The sequence below is a fragment of the Ambystoma mexicanum genome, chromosome 7q (assembly GCF_040938575.1).
Source record: "Ambystoma mexicanum isolate Mex_15411 chromosome 7q, UKY_AmexF1_1, whole genome shotgun sequence".
NCBI lineage: Eukaryota > Metazoa > Chordata > Amphibia > Caudata > Ambystomatidae > Ambystoma > Ambystoma mexicanum.
The window spans coordinates 665,035,887-665,050,364 of NC_090941.1; positions in this window are offsets into that span (position 1 = coordinate 665,035,887).

Genomic DNA, 14,478 nt, shown 5'->3' on the forward strand with positions numbered 1-14,478 from the left:
TGGGGGTTTGCCAACTTTTATCGACGATTTGTATCAGACTTTTCTAAACTGGTTCATCCCATCACGTCCTTGCTGCGAAAAAACAAAACCTTCAATTGGACACAGGAGGCGGATGAGGCCTTCCAGAAACTGAAGAAGAAGTTTACAGTAGCTCCAGTTCTTCAACATCCCAGGCCGGATCTTCCCTTTGTGGTGGAAACTGATGCGTCCAATGTGGCCATGGGCGCAGTCTTATCACAGCGTGATCCAATCTCTCAAGAGATGCATCCAGTGGCCTTTTGGTCCAAAAAAATGTCTGCGGCTGAACTAAATTATACTGACAAAGAGTTGTTGGCAATAAAATGTGCATTGAAGGAATGGAGGCATCACCTACTTGGGACTAGGCACACTGTCACCATTTTCACTGATCATCGGAATTTGCAGTATTTACGTTCTGAAAAGGCACAGTCTTTGCGACAGTTAAGATGGGCCCTCTTCTTTGCGGAGTACGACTTCGATATCACGTTTCGGCCTGGTATCCGTAATGGAAAGGCTGACGCTCTGTCCAGACTGGGTAAGGGAGAAGAGGCTTACATTGCCTCAACCCCAGTGGAAATAATTTCTGCTGAGAAAATGCTTGGAGTTATGAACACTACAGATTCATTGTTTGAAGAATTGCGAGAAGAAATCAAAGCAAATATTAGCACGGCAGAATTGCAGAAGTGGGAGTCTGAGAAAGAACATTGTTGTGTCCAGGAAGGGTTGCCATTTTATAATGGAAGACTCTTCTTACCTACTCAAAAGTTGCGAGAACAAGTGATTGCTGACTACCACAGTGCCTTGATGGAAGGACATCCTGGAGTTACGAAAACGTTGGAAAAGGTCAAGAGATCTTACTGGTGGCCTACCTGGCGAAAAGATGTGATTCAATTTATCAAGACTTGTGGAATCTGTGCGCAAAACAAATCTCAGAAAATGAAACCTGCTGGTTTTCTCAAGCCATTGGATGTTCCACCTCTTCCTTGGCATACTCTCTCTCTAGATTTTATTACAGATTTATCTAAGAATGACGGATTCGACACCATCCTGGTGGTGGTGGACCTTTTTTCCAAAATGGCGCATTTTGTAGCCCTGAAAGGTCTACCAACGGCATCAGTTCTGGCCACAATCTTTTTGGAGAAACTTGTAAGGTTACATGGCTTTCCTTCCATAGTTGTGTCTGATCGAGGAAGTCAATTTGTCTCTGAATTTTGGAAGAGATGTTGTAAAATGGCTAAAATTAATGTACACTTGTCTACCAGTTACCATCCACAAACTGATGGGCAAACCGAACGCACAAACCAAACGTTGGAGCAGTATCTTAGGTGTATGCTCCATCAGACTGAAGACTCTTGGCTCAAGGTTTTGTGGATTGCAGAATACGCTTACAATAATTCTGTTCACTCATCCACTGGATTGAGTCCATTTTTCACTGTATATGGAAGCCATCCACGAACCTCTGTTCATGATCCACCTAAATCCTTGGAAATGCCTGCAATCAAAACCTTGCACGACCATATCGCTATTGCAGGGGGCCAAGCAAGAAAACAGCTGTACTTAGCAAAAGAGGCTCAGAAGAAGTTTGCTGATCTAAAGCGAAGAAGCTCCCCGGAGTATAAGGTGGGAGACTCTGTATGGTTGGCTACAAAGAACTTGAGGTGGAGAGGGTCCCGGAAGTTCCTTCCAAGATTTGTGGGTCCCTTTAGTATAGAAAAGGTTATCAATCCAGTGGCTATGAAGTTAACGCTCCCCAAGAACATGAAGATTCATCCAGTGTTCCATGTGTCCTTGTTGAAGGCAGTGAGTCCTAATACCCGAATCCAAGATTCCCCAGCCCCCAAAGTAGTGGAAAAAGACCAACCGGAGTATGAAGTAAAGGCTATCTTGGACTCTAAGGTAGTTCGTAAAAAGCTATACTACTTAGTGGACTGGAAGGGGTATGGGTTGCAGGATAGAACTTGGGAACCTCTTGAAAATATTCATGCACCCCGCTTGGTAAAATCCTTCCATCTGAATAACCCTAGCAAACCTGGAAAAGGGGGGATCTGGGGGGGAATACTGTCATGATCACTGAAAAAAGTTCCCCTTTTGCCTCCGAAAGGAAGTGGTCCTCCATGTACCATTCTTGGATCATGAAAAAACAACTTGGAGCACTGGGAGGGGAATTGATGGTTACTTCCTGACTCTTACACATGGCCGTCTAGCTTATTCTGGGGGGTGGGCAGTGTCTGTCTAGTGGTTGTCATCCTGCTCCTATTTAAGCCCCTCCCCTCAAGTGTTCCCTGCTTCGCGTCATCATTGTCTACATTTGACGCTTACCGCAGTCCAGTCAGCTGTCCTGTCAACTCAAAGTTTTTCACTTCACTTGTCCTTGAAATCTAACCCTTTTAGTATTATCTTGCCCCTTCACAGCCTGTCATTTTAGCACCAAACTTTCAGTCATTTAGTTCCCACTTCCGTGCAGTTGCACGCTTAATCATTCACTCATTCCTGTCAGTGGCTTCATTATTCACTCGTTCCTGTCAGCGGCTTCATTCCGCAAGTATCCGTTTCCCTTTCCTTTATTAGTGGCTGAGCATTGGAGGTTTATTGATGTTTACTTGTTGCAGGGCATAGTGGCCATGCCTTTGTGACGAGCATTCGTTCGGCATTCTACAGAGCTAGTTCCCGCTCTTCGACGACAAACGTTCTTTTGTAAAAATACATTGCCGTACATCATTGTGAAGTGCTTTTGGCAGGCACAGCTACCGAGCGCGTTCACGCTCCTCTCTAACTGAAGTTACATTAGTTGAAAGACATTGTTATTTGCTGATTGTGAAGTGCGTTTGGGCTCGCACGTAGCACAGAGGTTTTCCACTCCATTGTTCAAGCATTTTGTTGAAAGGTTTGGCCCATTGCTAATATTAACGTGCTGCTGCACATGTGTTTATGAGCCAGTTCAGCTCCTCCTGTTAGGCACACATACTTTTGAAGGTGAAGCTTTTGGGTTTAAAACACATTGTGCCAAGTGTCCGCATTTCTTCCTTTGTGTGGGAATTTTCCCTTTCATAGGGGGGTTCATTTACATTCCTTTCATGTGCTGATTATTGGCTCCCTCCAGACACTTTAGCACCTCTTAATAGCCCGCCTTCCATTTCTACTGTATTCATCCGGAAGTCTCTCTGCAGAACTAGAGCCCCTGCACAGATGCAGGATGGAGAGCTCGCCTCAAAAATAAACTAGGTAAAATATAATGAGAGCGACTGCAGTATACTGTAAAAAGAGAATTCTCATTAAAGCTTAGATTTTTGTACACATTAACACACACTAAGGAATCTTTGGTGTTTTATGCAGGGAGAAGAGAAGACTTGTGCCCAGTAGTTCCTACTCAAGTGATCCCGCAGAGTCAAGGTAAGCATTACAGCCATTTGCTGACTGCGCATCAGCCAGGGGTGCTGTTGCTGTGACCACCCCTGCTGGAACCGAAGACTCCCGACTGGGATTCCATCGCTCCACAGCCCAGCCTCAGGACCCAGTTGCCCAACCCCTCTGGGGTTGTCATGTCGGGCACTGCAACATCTGGCACCACTGACAACCCCCGGCCAGAGAGGCAGAAGGGCACCAGCTTCAGTGCCAGGGAAGTTGGTGTCCTGCTGGAGCAAGTCCTGGGGCAGTATGATGCCCTCTTCGGAAGTGTGCGCGCCGACAAGGAAGGACGGACTCAGATCTGGACGGACATCGTGACTGCCATCAATGCGGAGGGAGTGGCAGTCCGATTATTCCATCATGTCAAGAAGCGCTGGGAGGACTTCAGGTCCAGGACCCTCAACAAGGCCCGGCGCCTCTTGAAGGCAGCGGATGCTAAGGGGCGCCGGGGCCACTTGTCGGAAGATCAGATGAGGGTCCTGGAACACATATCCCCAGCGCTCCACGTCCAGGTCCTTGAGAAGCAGACCCGTCTGGAGTCGAGCGGTAAGTGTACATGCATCATGATTGTAAGCTGTGCGTGTGGTGATATGCCAGTATTGTGCCGGTTGCACATCTGTTTGTATGGGGCCGAGTATGGGTGGGGGTGTACAGGGCTGTGAGGCTAACACATGCGAGGGCTGTCATATGTGAGACATGGATGGGGCTTGTGTGTGTAGGCTTGCATGCCAAATGCAGTTGTGTGGGCACACATGTTTGGATGAATGTGTATGTAAGTAGGCATGTTCGTGATGTCACGCATGTATGTTGTTTTCAGCTGCATGTATCAGCACTGTGTACATGTGCATGTGTGTGTATTTGACAAGGGTGCAACAGTGATGCAACATGGATGCATGTGACAGCGGGATGTGGAAGCCTGATTGGCAGATGTGACATGGATGCCCATCTGAACACTGCGACAGTTGGCTGAGGTGTACACATGCATGCAAGTGTGGTGGTGTGCGTGCATGTGTAGTGCACTCCCTGTGTTGCATGTGATGTCTGGCTCACCTTTGCCTGCTCATGCTGTTGTATGTGTATGGATGGTGCTGGCAGTTGCGATGTGGCTGTGGTATGGCTCATGTGTGCAAGTTGAAATGACATGTGTGTTGCCAATTGTGATGCCATGTCTGAGGTTTGCCAATGCCACTCATGTGCAACTGTCATGTGTGTATGTGTCCATTGTACAGTGCCCTGATGCCTGTGTTTTATTTCTCCCTGTCTGCAGCGTCAACTGATGAAGAGGGCGGAGAAGGTGCTGTGGAGCACAGCGGCGGGGATCGCACCGCCAGCCGGAGACGCAAGGCCCGGCTCCCCTCCCAGGTTGTGATCTCGTCGGGGAGTGAGGAGTCCGGGACCGAGGCGGAGGTCGGAGTTGGACTCCTCAGCAGCAGAAGGGGCAGCTGGGACCCCACAGGGCCCAACAGGGGAAGATGGCACAGAGTCATCCAGGTTGGTGGGGGGTTTGGTGGAGGAGGAGGCCGTGCAAGCAACAGAGACGAGGTCTGGGGGTGGGATTCCACTGGTGCTAGTGGTGCAGTGCAGGACCAGGGACAGGAGGCAGCACAGGTCGCCGCGGAGGTGCCTGTGTGCAATCCTGTCCCTGATCCTGTCACTGCATCATCTTGCATCAGCAGGGATGCCTACGTCCAGACCCGTTTTCAGGCAGGGGATGCGGTCACGACAACTGGCCTTCCTCTGCCTGCGGACGTGGCTATCCGTGTCCGGATTGAGCCTGTCCTGACTGGTGTGGCGTTGCGTCAACGGGCCATGCCAGGTGACCTGCAGTCTTTTCATGAGGAGACTGCACGTCATCTCGAATGGCTCGTTGACCGCGTCGGCCTACTGGGACAGGTCACCCAGGCCGGATTCCTCCGTTTGATGGGGCTTGCTCAGACCCCCTCCTCAACTGAACCCCCTATGTGCCAGTCGTCCTCCGTGCCATCTTCCCACCCATTAGTCACCTGGGTGCCCTGTGGAGCTGCCTCTGACGGTGCGGCCAGGCTGGTGGAGGAGGCATCCCTGCCACAGTCGGGAGTCGGACGTCCAGCAGAGGTGGCCACATCAACGACTGCACCCCAGCCAGCGGAGGATGTGCAGGCAGCAGGAGGCAGTGCACGGGCAGAGGCACAGCAGCAGCAGCAACGTGGTGGGAGCCATGATGGCTCGGGGCCTTTGACATCGGAGGGGCAGGCATCGGCCGGAGGGCAGGAGGACCCAGGACGGGTACTGTCTTCCGTGTGGCAGCGGTTGGGCCACGCCATAGATGCGGAGCGGCAGCGGGCGGAAGAGGCACGGCTCACGATGGTCAGGGCGGAGAACTCCATGCAGAGGCCCCTGAGGCGGGCCGAGTGCCTCGAGGCAATCTGCAGGGAGTTTGGGGTGAACATGTGGACGGCCCTGCGGACCCTCGGGGCCATGGAGGAGGACCGCCTCAGGGACATTGAGCAGGAGTTCGATGATGCCCTGGCCCGGAACATCCCGAAGTGAGCCGTCGGACTAGCACGCTGCCCTTGTAAATAGTTCTGTAGTTAGTGTTAGGTTACCTTTGGTTTTGCATTTTTTTTGGACCTTTGGGACAATGGGCCACATTTTTGTATGTATTTTTTTTTTTTAGGTAGTGTTATTAGATAGGTTTCATTTCTTCTGTTGGGATCATGGACCCTGGATTGTTTATCTGTGTTTAGTTGACTTTTGGATTTTCATTTTTTTTTTTTATGATTTACCCATGGAGCAATGGTTTTCGATTTTAATTTTCCATTGGATTTACTTTTGTGGACTGTGACTTTGGACACCTTTCCTTTGGATTATGATTTATGGTTTTGAATTATTTCACGGACCTGCTGCTTTTTAAAAAAAAAATTCCATTATTGTTTGTTTATTTTTGATTCAATTTATGTTGCTTTAATACATATTTTTTCTTCAAACTTCAATGTGTAGTATCATCTCATTGGTTTCATGCATAACATGATATGGGTTTTGACATTCACTGACACCCATTGGGTGTATGTGAGGGACATGTGTTCATTTCCAAACTTGCAATTGGGGTTCTATCATGTTATTGCCATTTTTAAGTGGGTGGATGCAATACTCGGGTGGGTGTTTGGCATTTCGAGGCTGACCATAAGGGCCAGGGATCTAGATTGTGATGACATGTTGGCTGTGGGACATGAGTGGGGGCCTGGTGGAGGGTGCCCTGCACTGCTGGGGGGTGGGGGTGGTGGGAGACATGAGTAGGGGCCTGGTGGAGGGTGCCCCTGGATGCTGGGGGGTGGGGGTGGTGGGAGACATGAGTGGGGGCCTGGTGGAAGGTGCCCCTGCACTGCTGGGGGTTGGGGGTGCAGGGAGACATGAGCGGGGGCCTGGTGGAGGGTGCCCCTGCACTGCTGGGGGGTAGGGGTGATGGGAGACATGAGTGGGGGCCTGGTGGAGGGTGCCCCTGGATGCTGGGGGGTGGGGGTGCAGGGGGACACGAGTGGGGGCCTGGTGGAGGGTGCCCTGCACTGCTGGGGGGTGTGGGTGCAGGGGGCCAAGAGTGGGGGCCTGGTGGAGGCTGCCCCTGCACTGCTGGGGGGTGGGGGTGGTGGGAGACATGAGTAGGGGCCTGGTGGAGGGTGCCCTGCACTGCTGGGGGTTGCGGGTGCAGGGAGACATGAGTGGGGGCCTGGTGGAGGCTGCCCCTGCACTGCTGGGGGGTGGGGGTGATGGGAGACATGAGTTGGACATGAGTGGGGGCCTGGTGGAGGGTGTCCTGCACTGCTGGTGGTTGGGGGTGCAGGGAGACATGAGTTGGACATGAGTGGGGGCCTGGTGGAGGGTGGCCTGCACTGCTGGGGGGTGGGGGTGGTGGGAGACATGAGTGGGGGCCTGGTGGAGGGTGCCCCTGGATGCTGGGGGGTTGGGGTTGTGGGAGACATGAGTGGGGGCCTGGTGGAGGGTGCCCCTGCACTGCTGGGGGTTGGGGGTGCAGGGAGACATGAGCGGGGGCCTGGTGGAGGGTGCCCCTGCACTGCTGGGGGGTGGGGGTGATGGGAGACATGAGTGGGGGCCTGGTGGAGGGTGCCCCTGGATGCTGGGGGGTGGGGGTGCAGGGGGACACGAGTGGGGGAATGGTGGAGGGTGCCCTGCACTGCTGGGGGGTGGGGGTGCAGGGGGACATGAGTGGGGGCCTGGTGGAGGCTGCCCCTGCACTGCAGGGGGGTGGGGGTGGTGGGAGACATGAGTGGGGGCCTGGTGGAGGGTGCCCTGCACAGCTGGGGGTTGAGGGTGCAGGGAGACATGAGTGGGGGCCTGGTGGAGGCTGCCCCTGCACTGCTGGGGAGTGGGGGTGATGGGAGACATGAGTTGGACATGAGTGGGGGGCTGGTGGAGGGTGCCCTGCACTGCTGGCGGTTGGGGGTGGGTGCAGGGAGACATGAGTGGGGGCCTGGGGGAGGGTGTCCCTGCACTGCTGGGGGGTGGGGGTGATGGGAGACATGAGTTGGACATGAGTGGGGGCCTGTTGGAGGGTGCCCTGCACTGCTGGGGGTTAGGGGTGGTGGGAGACATGAGTGGGTCCCTGGTGGAGGGTGCCCCTGCACTGCTGGGGGTGGGGGTGATGGGAGACATGAGTTGGACATGAGTGGGGGCCTGGTGGAGGGTGCCCTGCACTGCTGGTCGGTGGGGGTGGTGGGAGACATGAGTGGGGGCCTGGTGGAGGGTGCCCCTGCACTGCTGGGGGGTGGGGGTGATGGGAGACATGAGTGGGGGCCTGGTGGAGGCTTCCCCTGCACTGCTGGGGGTTGGGGGTGCAGGGGGACATGAGTGGGGGCCTGGTGGAGGGTGCCCTGCACTGCTGGGGGGTGGGGGTGCAGGGGGACATGAGTGGGGGCCTGGTGGAGGCTGCCCCTGCACTGCTGGGGGGTGGGGGTGGTGGGAGACATGAGTGGGGGCCTGGTGGAGGGTGCCCCTGGATGCTGGGGGGTGGGGGTGATGGGAGACATGAGTGGGGGCCTGGTGGAGGCTGCCCCTGCACTGCTTGGGGTTGGGGTGCAGGGAGACATGTGTGGGGGCCTGGTGGAGGGTGCCCCTGCACTGCTGGGTGTTGGGGGTGCAGGGAGACATGAGTGAGGGCCTGGTGGAGGCTGCACCTGCACTGCTGGGGGTTGGGGGTGCAGGGAGACATGAGTGGGGGCCTGGTGGAGGGTGCCCCTGCACTGCTGGGGGTGGGGGTGATGGGAGACATGAGTTGGACATGAGTGGGGGCCTGGTGGAGGGTGCCCTGCACTGCTGGGGGGTGGGAGACATGAGTGGGGGCCTGGTGGAGGCTGCCCCTGCACTGCTGGGGGGTGGGGGTGATGGGAGACATGAGTTGGACATGAGTGGGGGCCTGGTGGAGGGTGCCCTGCACTGCTGGGGGTTGGGGGTGCAGGGAGACATGAGTGGGGGCCTGGTGGAGGGTGCCCCTGCACTGCTGGTCGGTGGGGTGATGGGATACATGAGTGGGGGCCCGGTGGAGGGTGCCCCTGGATGCTGGGGGGTGGGGGTGCAGGGGGACACAAGTGGGGGACTGGTGGAGGGTGCCCTGCACTGCTGGGGGGTGGGGGTGCAGGGGGACATGAGTGGGGGCCTGGTGGAGGCTGCCCCTGCACTGCTGGGGGGTGGGGGTGGTGGGAGACATGAGTGGGGGCCTGGTGGAGGGTTCCCTGCACAGCTGGGGTTGGGGGTGCAGGGAGACATGAGTGGGGGCCTGGTGGAGGCTGCCCCTGCACTGCTGGGGAGTGGGGGTGATGGGAGACATGAGTTGGACATGAGTGGGGGCCTGTTGGAGGGTGCCCTGCACTGCTGGGGTTGGGGGTGGTGGGAGACATGAGTGGGTCCCTGGTGGAGGGTGCCCCTGCACTGCTGGGGGTGGGGGTGATGGGAGACATGAGTGGGGGCCTGGTGGAGGGTGCCCTGCACTGCTGGTCGGTGGGGGTGGTGGGAGACATGAGTGGGGGCCTGGTGGAGGGTGCCCCTGGATGCTGGGGGGTGGCAGTGATGGGAGACATGAGTTGGACATGAGTGGGGGCCTGGTGGAGGGTGCCCTGCACTGCTGGGGGTTGGGGGTGCAGGGAGACATGAGTGGGGGCCTGGTGGAGGGTGCCCCTGCACTGCTGGGGGGTGGGGTGATGGGATACATGAGTGGGGGCCTGGTGGAGGGTGCCCCTGGATGCTGGGGAGTGGGGGTGCAGGGGGACACAAGTGGGGGACTGGTGGAGGGTGCCCTGCACTGCTGGGGGGTGGGGGTGCAGGGGGACATGAGTGGGGGCCTGGTGGAGGCTGCCCCTGCACTGCTGGGGGGTGGGGGTGGTGGGAGACATGAGTGGGGGCCTGGTGGAGGGTGCCCTGCACAGCTGGGGGTTGGGGGTGCAGGGAGACATGAGTGGGGGCCTGGTGGAGGCTGCCCCTGCACTGCTGGGGAGTGGGGGTGATGGGAGACATGAGTTGGACATGAGTGGGGGCCTGTTGGAGGGTGCCCTGCACTGCTGGGGGTTGGGGGTGGTGGGAGACATGAGTGGGTCCCTGGTGGAGGGTGCCCCTGCACTGCTGGGGGTGGGGGTGATGGGAGACATGAGTTGGACATGAGTGGGGGCCTGGTGGAGGGTGCCCTGCACTGCTGGTCGGTGGGGGTGGTGGGAGACATGAGTGGGGGCCTGGTGGAGGGTGCCCCTGGATGCTGGGGGGTGGCAGTGATGGGAGACATGAGTGGGGGCCTGGTGGAGGCTTCCCCTGCACTGCTGGGGGTTGGGGGTGCAGGGGGACATGAGTGGGGGCCTGGTGGAGGGTGCCCTGCACTGCTGGGGGGTGGGGGTGCAGGGGGACATGTGTGGGGGCCTGGTGGAGGCTGCCCCTGCACTGCTGGGGGGTGGGGGTGGTGGGAGACATGAGTGGGGGCCTGGTGGAGGGTGCCCCTGGATGCTGGGGGGTGGGGGTTATGGGAGACATGAGTGGGGGCCTGGTGGAGGCTGCCCCTGCACTGCTTGGGGTTGGGGTGCAGGGAGACATGTGTGGGGGCCTGGTGGAGGGTGCCCCTGCACTGCTGGGTGTTGGGGGTACAGGGAGACATGAGTGGGGGCCTGGTGGAGGCTGCCCCTGCACTGCTGGGGGTTGGGGGTGCAGGGAGACATGAGTGGGGGCCTGGTGGAGGGTACCCCTGCACTGCTGGGGGGTGGGGGTGGTGGGAGACATGAGTTGGACATGAGTGGGGGCCTGGTGGAGGGTGCCCTGCACTGCTGGGGGGTGGGGGTGGTGGGAGACATGAGTGGGGGCCTGGTGGAGGCTGCCCCTGCACTGCTGGGGGGTGATGGAGGACATGAGTTGGACATGAGTGGGGGCCTGGTGGAGGGTGCCCCTGCACTGCTGGGGGGTGTGGTGATGGGATACATGAGTGGGGGCCTGGTGGAGGGTGCCCCTGGATGCTGGGGGGTGGGGGTGCAGGGGGACATGAGTGGGGGCCTGGTGGAGGGTGCCCTGCACTGCTAGGGGGTGGGGGTGCAGGGGGACATGAGTGGGGGCCTGGTGGAGGCTGCTCCTGCACTGCTGGGGGTGGGGGTGGTGGGAGACATGAGTGGGGGCCTGGTGGAGGGTGCTCTGCACTGCTGGGGTTTGGGGGTGCAGGGAGACATGAGTGGGGGCCTGGTGGAGGCTGCCCCTGCACTGCTGGGGGTTGGGGTGAAGGGAGACATGAGTGGGGGCCTGGTGGAGGGTGCCCCTGCACTGCTGGGGGGTGGGGGTGATGGGAGACATGAGTTGGACATGAGTGGGGGCCTGGTGGAAGGTGACCCTGCACTGCTGGGGGTGGGGGTGATGGGAGACATGAGTGGGGGCCTAGTGGAGGGTGCCCCTGGATGCTGGGGGGTGGGGTGATGGGAGACATGAGTGGGGGCCTGGTGGAGGCTGCCCCTGCACTGCTGGGGGTTGGGGGTGCAGGGAGACATGAGTGGGGGCCTGGTGGAGGGTGCCCCTGCACTGCTGGGGGGTGGGGGTGATGGGAGACATGAGTTGGACATGAGTGGGGGCCTGGTGGAGGGTGCCCTGCACTGTTGGGGGATGGGGGTGGTGGGAGACATGAGTGGGGGCCTGGTGGAGGCTGCCCCTGCACTGCTGGGGGGTGGGGGTGATGGGAGACATGAGTGGGGGCCTGGTGGAGGCTGCCCCTGCACTGCTGGGGGTTGGGGGTGGTGGGAGACATGAGTGGGGGCCTGGTGGAGGCTGCCCCTGCACTGCTGGGGGGTGGGGGTGGTGGGAGACATGAGTGGGGGCCTGGTGGAGGCTGCCCCTGCACTGCTGGGGGGTGATGGGAGACATGAGTTGGACATGAGTGGGGGCCTGGTGGAGGGTGCCCCTGCACTGCTGGGGGGTGGGGTGATGGGATACATGAGTGGGGGCCTGGTGGAGGGTGCCCCTGGATGCTGGGGGGTGGGGGTGCAGGGGGACATGAGTGGGGGCCTGGTGGAGGGTGCCCTGCACTGCTAGGGGGTGGGGGTGCAGGGGGACATGAGTGGGGGCCTGGTGGAGGCTGCCCCTGCACTGCTGGGGGTGGGGGTGGTGGGAGACATGAGTGGGGGCCTGGTGGAGGGTGCCCTGCACTGCTGGGGTTTGGGGGTGCAGGGAGACATGAGTGGGGGCCTGGTGGAGGCTGCCCCTGCACTGCTGGGGGTTGGGGTGCAGGGAGACTTGAGTGGGGGCCTGGTGGAGGTTGCCCCTGCACTGCTGGGGGGTGGGGGTGGTGGGAGACATGAGTGGGACATGAGTGGGGGCCTGGTGGAGGGTGCCCTGCACTTTTGGGGGATGGGGTGGTGGGAGACATGAGTGGGGGCCTGGTGGAGGCTGCCCCTGCACTGCTGGGGGGTGGGGGTGATGGGAGACATGAGTGGGGGCCTGGTGGAGGCTGCCCCTGCACTGCTGGGGGTTGGGGGCGCAGGGAGACATGAGTGGGGGCCTGGTGGAGGGTGCCCTTGGATGCTGGGGGGTGGGGGTGATGGGAGACATGAGTGGGGGCCTGGTGGAGGGTGCCCCTGCACTGCTGGGGAGTGGGGGTGATGGGAGACATGAGTGGGGCCCTGGTGGAGGCTGCCCTGCACTGCTGGGGGGTGGCGGTGGTGGGAGACATGTGTTGGACATGAGTGGGGGCCTGGTGGAGGGTGCCCCTGGGGGCTGGGGGTGCAGGGGGACATGCGTTGGTGGGCAGTAGTGCATGGTGACATGTGGGTTGGCTGGGGGGCATGGGCATGGTGGATGGGCTGCCTGCGGGACATGTGCAGGGTAGTCCCCTGTGGTGTGGGCCGCCTGCAGGGGCCGTGGAGGGTGTAGAGGGAACACCTGGTAGGACCCACACGTGCAATTCACGTGTGGTGCTCCCCGCGCACCCCTGGAATACACGTACCCTGATGGAATTGCGTGTGATACTTCCTGCGCACCCCTGGAATACACGTACCCTGCTGCTTAGGCGTGTGATACTTCCCGCGCACCCCTGGAATACACGTACCCTGATGAAATCGCGTGTGATACTTCCTGCGCACCCCTGAAATACACGTACCCTGCTGCTTTTGCGTGTGATACTTCCCGCGCACCCCTGGAATACAAGTACCCTGCTGTTTTTGCGTGTGATACTTCCCGCGCACCCCTGGAATACATGTGCCCTGATGGAATCGCGTGTGTTACTTCCCACGCACCCCTGATGTACACGTACCCAGGACAATCGCGTGTGGAACTTCCCGCGAACCAATTAAATACACGTTCCCCACCTGGCGTTTGCTGTTTGGCAGCCCTGTGAACTGGTCCAGGGTTAGCGCAGCCCTTTGCGATGATTTGGGAATTTTGGAGGCTTTTCCTTGCGCGAGGGCATTCTTGGGAGCGTAACTGGCGCTGCTGCAGGGTCGCTGCGCCACTCTGCACCACGGCTGGTTTCGGAGGCTAAAATCCATGAATACGCTGTGCGCGGAAATCGATTTTAGCACACTGTGCGCCAGCCGCGTGCGCCACTTTTGTGCGAAATTCTATGAATTACCCTGTGAATCCATCCCTCCCCTGCCCAGGTGCAGGGGCGTGTGCAATGCACTGAGGCTTGAATCGCTAAGGTACCGCTTCCATTTCTATTGCATGCATAGGGATAGAAATGCTTTTGTGGGTGATTTTTATATTGCATGTTGACTGGAACTTTTAAGGGCCCGTCATAGTGAAATACACTCCCAACCCTATGGTTGGTGTGAGCCTGCGATGAATTAGTGTGCCACACATACACACACACACACACACAGCAACCATTTTAAGTATGCAAAGGTGGCAGGCAGAAAATAATTTGCATTTGTGCACACCCACTGGGAAATGTGCGTGTCGCCATTGTGTGTACAGTGACCTGCAATGTCTTAGAATTACGCAAGTGAAAAATTCACACATTGTGCACTTTTTCATTTGTGTGATTCTTTGTGAATCAGGCTCTTTGTGTCAGATGCAAAAATATAAATTACATTGGGATCAGTTAGCTGTCAGGATTACAGATGAATGTCTCTTCCTGCTTTTTTAGATATCAGCAAAGGCTTGCACTGCAACAGCACCATATCAAAACCAACTCATAAACAGTGCTATGAATGGAAACACATTGTTTGGGATTTGTCCCTGGGGTCGGGACCAGCGTCTGGAATCATGGCAGCCAAGTACACAAAAAGGTCAAATAAAATACTAGCATTCCATAGAGATGTGTGAAAGTGTGCAGATATCCCACAATAAACAGACCTGACAATATGTGAAAGGTTTGGAAATGTTCAAAAGACCGAAAATAAAAGACCGAATGGGAGATTTGGCTGTATTTCGGCTGTTCGAAAATTCGGAACGGCCGAAAAGTTCTCCTAAATCCCCCATTTGGTGGCAAGGGCTGCGGGGGTGTCACGCGCACCCTTGTTCACTATACTGGGTTGGGTGGGAAAGCACCTTTCAGCGCTGGTTCCCGATCACAGAAGTGAAAGGGAACAGGTGTGGTAGGGACACAGCGAGCCA